This window comes from Mus caroli, unplaced genomic scaffold (assembly GCF_978045245.1).
Source record: "Mus caroli unplaced genomic scaffold, Mus_caroli_1 scaffold_14, whole genome shotgun sequence".
Lineage (NCBI taxonomy): Eukaryota > Metazoa > Chordata > Mammalia > Rodentia > Muridae > Mus > Mus caroli.
In genome coordinates this window covers 10166310-10177636 of record NW_028227269.1, presented here as the reverse complement: position 1 = coordinate 10177636, position 11327 = coordinate 10166310, and positions in this window count along the sequence as shown.

Here is an 11327-nt window from a genome sequence, read left to right as displayed (position 1 = left end):
GCCTGGAACTCACCAAGTACTCTAGGCTGTCTTTCCAGGGAGCCTCAAGGATCCACCTGCATTTGCCTCTCCAGCAAGTGGATTCTAAGCATACACTGCTAGAGGGATGGTTTAACCTTTAACAGCACACTGCTCTTCCAGAGGACATAAGTTTGGTCTGCAGCACTGACATCAAACTCACAACTGCCTGTAACTCCAGATCCAAGAATACTTGATGTTTCTGAAATCTGACCTCCACAGACACCTAAACTCACATACACACACCCACAAACATACCACTCACTATTAAACATAATGAAAACAAATGTATTTTTAAAAAGAGTTCAGTGGTAGCATGTGCTAGCACACTGGCTCAATCCTAGGCACTGCAAAAGAAACTGCTAACAGATCAGTCAGAGAGGGCTCCGCCCTATGAAAAATAGAAACATTTCACCTGTGTGTGTTCCTAGGTGGCTTTGTCAGAAGAAAATGTGTGCAGTTGGAAATACTCTCGTTAGGAACAAAATCAGCCTAGGACCCCCAAGTGCAAGTTCTTAGCATAAAGAAGATTTCCTTGCCCCAGAGGGACAGAGGTCAGGGAATAAAAGACAAAGAGAAATAGAGGACAAAACAGGGATGGATGGATAGATAGATAGATAGATAGGACAAGGAAGAAGGAAGAGGGATATTTGTCCCAGAATGGAACAAAGGACTGCCTCTGGATACAGACATGGACCATAGGAAGATGATCATTTATAAAGGTAAAATGGGAAATCTCATGTTAGGATGAGGCGTTTAATTTTAATTGGGCATTGGTAATTAGATGAGCCAAAGGGAGCTTTTGATTGCTGGACTTCAATACCTTGTTAGCTGGACCTTGGTAGTCGGCCTCAGGAGGAAAAAGTGGCCAAATAAGGGAATAGACTGTGAGGGGCTAGCTTTAGAAATTTAATCTAACAGTTTTTAACGAGGTGGAAGGAATTAGGGAAAAGAGCAAGGCCTGCCAGCACCAGGCCCACCATTCCTGCCATGCCCACTATGCCTGCTATGCCTGCCATGTTCACCACCTAGAGCTGGCCAGAGTCCCTTCATCTTTAGCAATGATTGGTTGTCATCGAGATTAGACACTTCCTGACTCCCAGTCTCATCTTCCGAGCCTGTGCATCTGTATCATATGGTCTCTAGGTCCCAAGTTAAAGCTTTCAGATTTCATGCAGACACTCTTCTTCCCACTGAAACCACTACACTTGTGTCACCCTCAGGCCCTGGCATTCCCCGCACCCCTGCTACTACTCAATTACTGAGGATTTGCTGTCATGTGAGCAAGGCAAGTCAGGACAGTGCAGGTAGGAAAGACACACGTGCCTGTCTATTCCTAGGGCATCCTGTGAATTCCAGGTGCTGATCTCTGCAGGTTCTGTTTCCTCTCAGAAGGAGCTACATCTGAGACTGGATTTCCTCATGTGCCAGTAGCAATAATAATGCCTCTTTAAAATGTATCATTATTATTAATTTGTGTGTGCATGCATGTGCATGTGCGCAGGCAGAGTAAAAATGTCAGAGGACAACTTTTAGGATTTGGTTTTTACCTTCTGTCTTGCCCAGGCAGAATCTCTCTTGTTTCTGCTGTTGTGCTGCAAACTTAAGGTAAATTGGCCCAGGAGCCTTCAAGGGATTCTCCTGCCTGTATCTCCCACCTCACTACAGAAGTGCTGGGATTACAGATGTGAACCACAACATATGGCTTTTCACATGGGCTCCAGAGATCAAACTTAGGTTATCAAGCTTGTAGAGCAAGCTTCTTTCACCTGCTGAGCCATCTCCCTGCCTGGCCTTTACAAAGAAACCCTGTCTGCCTTGAGGTGGACCATCACTCTTGCTCCCCGGGACTCTCCAGTCTGAAGCTTTCATTCTTCCCTGCTGCTGCTTCTCCTCACTAGTTTCCATTCACACACCTTGTATGCTGTTCCAAGTCTTATCCATTTCACTTTCTGCATGCAATGCAATAATAAAACTCCCGCAGCCCTCCTCTGTCCCCTTGCCATCTTCCAGATGTTGGGTGCCTGTCTTTCAGGACGACCTGAGATTGCTCTGAACTCATCTGACCGATGAGGAGCCGTTTTTCAGAATTCAGCCACATCCTTGAGGAAGGCCACAGTTCCTTGCCTCTGCTGGCTGTGTCAATAGACCCGAAGAGTGGTCACTCATCCTCTGTGCTCTGACCCTACAAGATGCAAGATTCTACGAGGGTACTTTGTGGGTTGCCATGCTGTCAACAGGGGTCCAGGAGGGCAAGCCATGCACTGTAAAAATAGATCTCATCAGGGGCACTATTCAGGACAACCTTGTTGCAGAATGAGGAGGATATTCTCCTGAATATTTAAAAATGGTTTGCTGGGTATGGTGACACATACCTACTTTATCTCAGCAGAGGCAGGGGCAGGGGCAGGGGCAGAAGCAGAAGCAGAAGCAGATGGATCTCTGTGAGTTCAAGGCCAGATAAAACTACACAGTGCGAATCTGTCTCAAACAAACACTTTAAAATAAGGGAAAAAGATAATTACTCAGATGTAGCAGAGGATGGCCTAGTCAGTCATCAATGGGAGGAGATGCCCTTGGTCCTGTGAAGGCTCTAAGCCCCAGTGTAAGGGAATGCTAGGGCCAGGAAGCAGGAGTGGGTGGGTTGGTGAGCAGGGGAAGGGGGGAAGGATAGGGGGTTTTCAGAGGGGAAACCAGGAAAGGGGATAACATTTGAAATGTAAATAAAGAAAATATCTAATTTTAAAAAAAGAAAAAAAAAGACTCAGGAGTTAAAAGCACTTGCTGTTCTTACGGAGGGTCCTTCGTTCAGCTTCCAGCACCCTCATCATGGCTCCTAACCATCTTGATACTCTAGTACCAAGAGATCTAATACCCTCTGGCTTTTGTAGGTCATGAAGGCATGGTGTACATACATATACATATGCACATGTACATACAGATACATACTAGTAAGACAATCATATGCATAAAAATTAAATTAAATATCTTTATAAAATGATTAGAATAGTAAATTTTATGTGATATGTATTTCACCACAATAAACTGTCAAACTCTGACTGACAGTAATAGTATGTGCCTTTAATCTGGGGAGGCAGATTATTTTGTAAGTACAAGGTGGTAGACTACGACCCTCTTTCATATTAAGCCAAAACAAAGAAGATTAAAAAGTCTATGCCCTCAGTCTCACATGTTGTGGCAGACACTCAGAGGCCATTGTATTATGCTTCACTGCAGAAAGTTCTAGTGGAGGGTTGGCAAGATGGTTTGGAGGGCAAAGGTCATTGTTGCTCATCTCTAAAATCCATGAAAAAGTGGAAGAAAAAAGGGGGCATTTATTATTTATTCATGGAGAGAAACGGAGGGTGGAGACGTCTTGTCTCTTCTACTCCTTTAGGGGAATCTATTTGATTAGGGCTCACTAGGTTAGTTAGCAACTGGTGGATGGTGGGACCTGCATGCTCAGATACTTGAAGCTTCCTATAGCCATGCACTGGCTTGCAATTTTGCCTGAGAAGTCAATCGAGTGCACATGTAATACAATGCCATAAAATGAAGAATACGGCAACACTTAGAAAGAGGTAAAAAACAAACAGTTCCAAGAATCCCAAGGAGGGAATAGACACATTGATATAACTTCAAGTTTAAGTGGGCCTTTAAGGACCTTTAACAATCCTGTTCATTGGAACAGTTTTTAAATTATGGTGTGGTGTACAGCCATGTGTATACCTGATTATGGGCATTCATGCAGTAGCTCAAAGCTGATGTCTGGAATCTATTTCAATAACCCTCCACCATTATTTATGTATTTATTTACTTGTGAGTATGTGAGTGTGTGTGTGTGTATGTGTGTGTGTATATGTGTGTGTGTACATGTTTAGGCACATGCTGCCACCTTATTTCCCAGGACAGTCTTTCTCAGTTGAGCCCAGAGCTTTAGTGATATTCCTAGTCTGGCCAGTGAGCTTGTTCCAAGGATCCCATCTCCACTTTGGATTATGGGAGGGTATACATAGGTTCTAGGTATTCAAATTCTAGTCTTTACACTTTTTTTAAAAAAGCATTTTAACCACTGAATCATCTCCCCCAACCTTGAGTGGGACAAGGTCTTGTGATGTAGCCCTCATCTGACCCGATACTCAAACCCAGGCTGGCTTTGAACTTGTAGCGAACCTGCATCAGTCTCCTGATTGCTGGGATTACAGACATGTACTACCACATGTACCCAAAATTCTATCTTATATTTCTCGGGGGCTATTTGAAGGTGGTCTATTGGTCTTCCATGAAGAAGTTTGTATCACATCATCAGCCTACAGATTACACATCTGTGAACTCTCCTGGGAATAAACAGAGCACTGTCTGGGAACTTTGGTAAATTAGGTAGAAATTTGTCTGGTGCATGAGCGGAGTGACTTCTTGGTGGAGGACTGAAGGGAACTGCCAAGTCTTTCTTGCAGAACAAATGGTGAGATCGCTGTTTTCTGTAACCCAAACCCCTTGCAACAAATAGAGTCCTCTCCTGCTCATTATCTTGTCATTAAAACCTCTGGCTTGATGTGTTTCCCTATAAAATAAACCTGAGATCTTATTCATACGGAGGGAAATGCAAAAGCAGGCTCTCCTGTGCATAAAAGGACCCAGTGTAAAGGGAGCTTTCTCCTGCCTCTTCAGTTTGATGATGGGATCTCATGGCCAGACAACATTTTTTGACTGGTAAGTGCAGAAACTGCCCTCTTGAGTTACTGTTGAGTGAATGAGAGCCTTTGTTTCCCCCCAAAGAATTAAAAACCTATGGGCCTCCCCCACACAAGCAGGAGCAGGTTTCACACAGCGGTGTTGGGATTAAATGACTGTATCATGAGGAAAGCCAGAACAATGTGTGCTCACATTTTAATCATTTACCAGGCATTCCAGTCTCACTATAAGTTTTACCCACAGCTAGATGACTCAGTCAGGAATGACTGGCTCTAGCATTCTCTTTTTGTGCCACCTTTCCACCTGAAAGTAAACTGCTCCACCAGAGACATCTAACAGACAGGATCCAGAGTCTGCGAGCCAGAAGGGGCTTCCTGATGGCTCTAGAGAGTGTGGTCCTACTCCTTCATCCTGCAGGTTGCCAGGTGAGGTTCAGAGAAGGGCAAGCTGCACAGGGTCACTCCCAGGGACAGAGGCTTGCAGAGATCAGAACGCTCCTGACTCCAGGTTCTCATTTTCATCAACTACCAGTTTTGACATTTCTCACACTCAAAATGATATTCGTGATGCTTGCTTTCTCATTATTGTTTTTGAGACAGGGTCTCTTTTAGTCTAGGGCTGTCCTCCAACTAGAAACTCTTTAATGTAGTCAAAGATGAAAATTTGCTTCACTCTGTGTGTGTGTGTGTGTGTGTGTGTGTGTGTGTGTTAGAGTGTGCTCACACTTGCTCTCTCTCAAGCAGGGACGCATACTCATGCCATGGTTTTTGTGTGAAAGTCAGAGGACAACTTTCAGAGCTTGAGTTACGGGTTCTGGGGATTAAAATTGGGCTTTTAAGGTTGGTGACAAGCATCTTAGCTCGCTGAGTCATCTTGAGGACCCTAACCTTCAACTACTTCTCCTCTTGCTCGCCATGCTGAGATCACAGGTGTGGTCCACTATACTCAGTTCATTGTGTTGGGGGTTGAGCCCAGGGCTTTGTGAATACCAACTGAGCTCCATGCCCTGAGCTAGACGACTGTTTTGAAGTAAGGCTCCACAGAAAGGCTGTAGAGTATAGGACAGGAAATTCCCCCGAGTTCTTCACTCAGGCAGCACCATGCTGGCATTCCTGCGTGCCTTTCCTTTCTCTGTGCGAGGCAGGGTTGCTGTCAATCTCTCGGACTTGTTAGCATAGTACAAGGAAATGGCTGGGAGAGTGCTGTGACGATTCGGGAGTGCTAAGCGAATGCAAAGTATAATTATGCGTGTGAAAACGGCTGCTTTGCTCAGTGTAAAACAGAGGGGAGAAAATCAATGAGAAGGGTGATGAGGTGCCCCAGAGGTGGTGTTCACTTACAGACACTGCATTCTTCCACATGAAACGGGTCCTATAGACAGATACTGGAACCAAGATATTACCCAAAAGGCAGCAGCGGGACTTCTCAAAGGTGGCAGGGAGAATGGAGTGAATTCAAGAGCAACTGTGCAGCCTTGAAATGAGAAGAGCATGGAGCTCGGTGCTGACATCCACTGGCTGTGTATCTCTGATGGAGAGAATTCATCTGTGCCTTGGCTTGTCCTCTGATGTACCTGTGATGTCATAAGGGGACATTAGTCTAATGAACATTACTGATGTCCTTTTTCAATGGCCCTTAGTGCAGTATGTGTATGTGTGTGTGTGTGTGTTTGTGTGTGTATTTGCTTGTGTATGTGTTGCAGGGATAACCACCAGAAAAACATTCAGACAGTTTGTAGACAATTGAAAGTCTTTATTCCAGCTGACTTGGACTACACTCTGGTATTCAGAACTCATGTGTAGCTCCAAATATTTAGGGTAAAAGATTGTTAAAGGCAAAAACCACACCCTGGCATCTACAGGAGGAGGTTAGGACAAGCCAGCCTTTTAACAGAAGCTAAGGTAAGGTAGATGGGGCATCTTGACCTTGGGATCCTAAAATAGTTTGATAATTTTCCATGGGATTTTCCATCAAGGAGATCAAATTCAAGTTAAACCTGAAATGGCCTCAGTAAGAACCATTTGCACTGCCTTTGCCCTGTCACAGATGGGGTGACATTTGTGTTTAGGCACTCATGCCCATGCACACAAGTTTGGAGGCCAGGAGATGTCAGATGATTTTTTTTCCACTGTCCTTTGTCTTGTTTCTTTGTTCTTTATAAACTTGGAGCTAGGCTGGACATAGATCAATGAGCCCCAGTAATACTTTAGTCTCTGCCCTCTACAGCTCTGGGGCTCTAAGTGTGTTAGAGGTCATGGCTAGTATTTTAGGTGGGTTCTGGGGATTTGAACTCAGATCCCCAGGCTTGCACATCCAGTACTCTTACCCACTGAATCCTTTCCATAGCTGCTCTATCATACATAGCATGCATGAGGCCTTCGTAGTTGAGTCTTTACCTTCTTGCCCACCAAACCAAAACTTGTGTGTGTGTGTGTGTGTGTGTGTGTGTGTGTGTGTGTGCTGTGGACAGTGTATTCTGTGCTGATAGAGAGATGAATTAGGAAGAAACTCAGCCCATCTCCCAACATTTGCATCACAATTCACAAATCCCTTCCCACTGATTTAAAGGGTGACCAGGAAAGGAAGAGGCCTCTGGTATTTGCAGTTTGGAGGATTTGGAGCTCTCCTTCCCTCCAAAACCCATCCTTGACTTAACTCTGTGCCTACCACATTCTGTTTGGCTGGAGGGTTGTGTGATGTCTTGGACTTGCCACTGAATGCCTGGTGACAGATACTTAGTGGTTTTATTCAAGAAAAGTTCAACCAAATACTGGGCCTTGCCAACCACCAAAAATAAGAGAGAGGCTTCTTTCCTGCATCCAGGTCTCCAGCGCCCGACCCCAGCACTGCGGATCCTCTGCACAGGACACCATTCCCTCTCCTGGGAAGAGCCCCCACTCCTTTCCAGGGCACCCCACTGGGTCCTCTAGCCTGGCAGTCCTGTTTGTCCCAGGTGCCATTACCCACATCCCTTGTGAAATACAACCATGGGCACTAGTTAGACACTCAGTATCCATGTCCAGGTGTTTCTCAGTTCTAGTCACTCCCCTGTCTCAGCATCAGTGTACAGCTTACAGTTGGAGCTCATGGAGGTGGAACCCAATCCACTTTACCCTAATGGAAATATGTCTAATATTAGTGACACTCACGAGTGTTTTGTTTTAAGATTCATTTATTTTATTTATATGAGTATACTGTTGCTGTCTTCAGACACACCAGAAAAGGGCATCAGATCCCATTACAGGTGGTTGTAAGCCACCATATGGTTGCTAGGAATCGAACTCAGGACCTGGGGAAAAGCAGTCAGTACTCTTAACCACTGGCCATCTCTCCAGCCCATGGAGTTTATTTGCATTGTTATGTATGTGGAATGGGAAGAAACAATCACTTCCAGGGCCCAAATTTAATTTTTCCTCTTTGATTACTTCCTCATTTCCTGTTGGGAAGAAGTGCTCATTCACCCACCCACTCATCCACGAGATCTTCCTAAAGAATTCAGATTTCCATTTGGCAGTAGTAGTACATGCCTTTAATTTCAATAATTTGGGTGGCAGAGGCAGGCATATTTCTGTGAGTTCTAGGCTAGCCTTGTCTATAAAGTAAACAAAGTGAGTTCCAGGACATCAAGGGCTGTTAAACAGAGGACTCCACCCCCCACTCCACCCCCCCCAAAAAAGGGACTTCTTATTTCACCTGGATCTAAGCAATCTTTTATAAAAGTCACAGTTCTGAGCTGAGAATCTCAGCTCCCCACAAGCCTTTTTTCTTTGGAGCTTCCAAAGGATAAAGATCTATTTGTCTCTATGTGTATGTTACAGAAAAATGAATGGGGATTTAATTACAGCAGCTCATTTCCTAAAAGGAAGTCCTATTTACGATGTACCATATGTTTCGCCAGCAGCCATACCCCCAGGGCTGCAGTCTTGTCAGATCTCCTTAGATAAGCAGGGTCCTGCTGGCCTGGCCTAGCAAGGACCCTGGGAGGACCTAAGGAAGGGTCCAGGAAATGTGTGTGACTGTTGAGGGTAGGTGGACCAAGGGCTAAACTTGGACTACTGCTGGGTACCAGCCACAATGGGTGCTCCCTTGGCTTCAGAGAAGACGGATTCAGAAGTTTAAACAATCCGTGATGATTAAAAATTGCCTGGCTTTTTTTTCCTCTACTAAAGAGGTTCTTGAGGGGGAGCAAGTCTCTCTCTGATCTTGCCTCTCACGTTTTAATTCTTTCTCTGCCACATCTGAGCCAGTGCAGACGGCTCCCTGGAGCTTGAGAAGCTTCTAGAAGGGATCCTGAAAGGGATGCGGATATTGGGGAAAGAGCCTGGCTCCAGCCTACTGTGATTTTAATGTCTACTGCTGTCCATCTGTCATGATGCCCCCGGGAGTAGGTGCTGGGAGTGTGAAGATGGGTCATGCTGTGCGCGTCCAATGTGGGGATGCTTGGAACCTGCTAATCCGGAATCAGTTTTCCGGATTCAGGGCCATAAGCTTCTCTTTCAACCCAGGCTTCCTATTCCTTTTCAAGGGTTTCCTTGTTCCCAGCGTGCCCTGTTCCTCTTGCTTCCTCTCTGTGTTCTCCTTTAAAACTGTATGCCTAGAAATACCTTTAAGTTCTCACATGCTCACTTTCTCACCTCGACTCTGGGCCCCTGAACTACATGGCGGTCAATGTCATGGGTCTAACATTACTTCCTGAGAGTCTTCCTGAGACTTTGCCTTTTCTGAACTGGAAGTCGGTGTAGACAGTAGCACCAGGTCAACTGGTAAGTCTTCCTATTTTCCACTAAAGGAATCCAGCAGGCCTCCAGGACACCTATCTTCACACAGCATTCATCTGCTCAGAAGGAAGAAGAGAAATAGGTGAAGCCAGGAAAAAATAAGTAGCCTGTTGGAAGCTTAAGATAATGCTAGTGCCGGGCGTGGTGGCGCATGCCTTTAATCCCAGCACTCGGGAGGCAGAGGCAGGTGGATTTCTGAGTTCGAGGCCAGCCTGGTCTACAAAGTGAGTGCCAGGACAGCCAGGGCTATACAGAGAAACCCTGTCTCGAAAAAAAAAAAAAAAAAAAAAAGATAATGCTGAAATACAGCGTCTGTCAGCCCCTGGACGGAGATGCTGAGAAGAGCAGACTGAGTTTCCATTGTAGATACCAGGCTGGAAGGGATAGATAGGGAGATGTTTGTCTATACCTATGTCGGCTGGCTTCCCCTCCCCTCCCCTCCCCTCTTCCTTCCCCTCCCTTCTTCCCACCTCCTCCCTTCTTTCATCCCCCTTCCGCTTTCTTTTCTTTCTTTGCCTTCTTTTGTGCTTTTTGAGACAAGGTCTCACTTTGTAACCAACACCTGGCTTGAACTCATGGTAATCCTCCTGTCTGTTTCCTCGGTGTTCATAAACTTCTGTATGCTCCTCTGAGTGGCAGGAGCAGGTAATATCTGGGGATCTGGGAGCTGCTGGGGCTAAGAGTTCACCAGTTCACAGAAGGGGAACTTGCCCGGAGAGTGCCCTTGTGCACTACAAGCTGATGCCCACCCACCTTCCCTGCCCGGATGCAACTGGTTACTTTTTCTTAAAGGACTTGGAACGGCCTTTCTGGACTCTCTCTCCAGCCCGTGGCTGAGCCAGCCAGCCTCCTCTCTGCATTGTCTTGGAGAGAGGAATCACCTGGGATTTAGGCTCATTTTTAACAATGTATCCTCATTTCCTGGGGACTAACAGCTTTGTGAGGGTCTCTCAGCAACCCCTGTCAAGGGGGAAGGTGATTGGACTCAAGATGCCTTTTGCTAATTAGAACCCCTTCAGCTCTCCTGTTACACAAGAATCCAGGGCACCACATGACCCTCTGCAAAGCTGCCTTTTTTTTTTTTAAGGTATTTTTAGCCAGAATCAAAGGGTGAGGTTTTTTTTTTTTTTTTTTTTTTTTTTTTTTTTTCTGCTCAACTTTGCAATTGTAAGGCTGTGAACCTCATCTCACATTCTCCTTCCTTTTCTATAGATTCTACTGTCCTTACCCGGTTTCTCTATTTCTTTCTCCTTCCTGGAACTCTGCATACGTGTGTGCGCACCTGTGCACGTACGTCCATGCATGCAAGCGCACATAAGGGTGAGTAGCTCCCGTGTGTAGGTGTGAGGGCCTGGCGGGAGTGTGGCCGCGGTGCCAGGCAGCCATGCTGCATCTCTGGCTGCTCATTGTTCAGTTCCGTCTCTATGGTGACAGGAGCAGCTGCTCCATTCTGGGCCTTGGCTTGGTTGTGCAGGGCGGCCTGCCCGCCTGTCTGCCCGCCGGTCCACCCTCCCGTCCTCCTGCCCAGCCGTGGGAGCTGCCAGCTCTACGCCCTCCCGCTGCCCACAGGCCTTGCCAGGCTGGGCGCAAGAAAGCGTGTTTACTAACACCATCCACATGGCTCCTGGGGCACCGTGGCTCTGCCCAGAAGATGTCAGGCCCAGGGCACCGGGAGGTGGGCCTGGAGCCAGGCTGTCTGTAGCTGAGGGAAACCAGGCTGGCCAGCGGCTGCTGCTGCCGCCGCCGCCTAGGTCTGCCAGCGCTCCCAGCCTCCAGGCAGGGTTGCAGGCACTTGTTCAGGGGCCCCAGAGAAGCCCTCTCCGAAGTCTCCTTCCC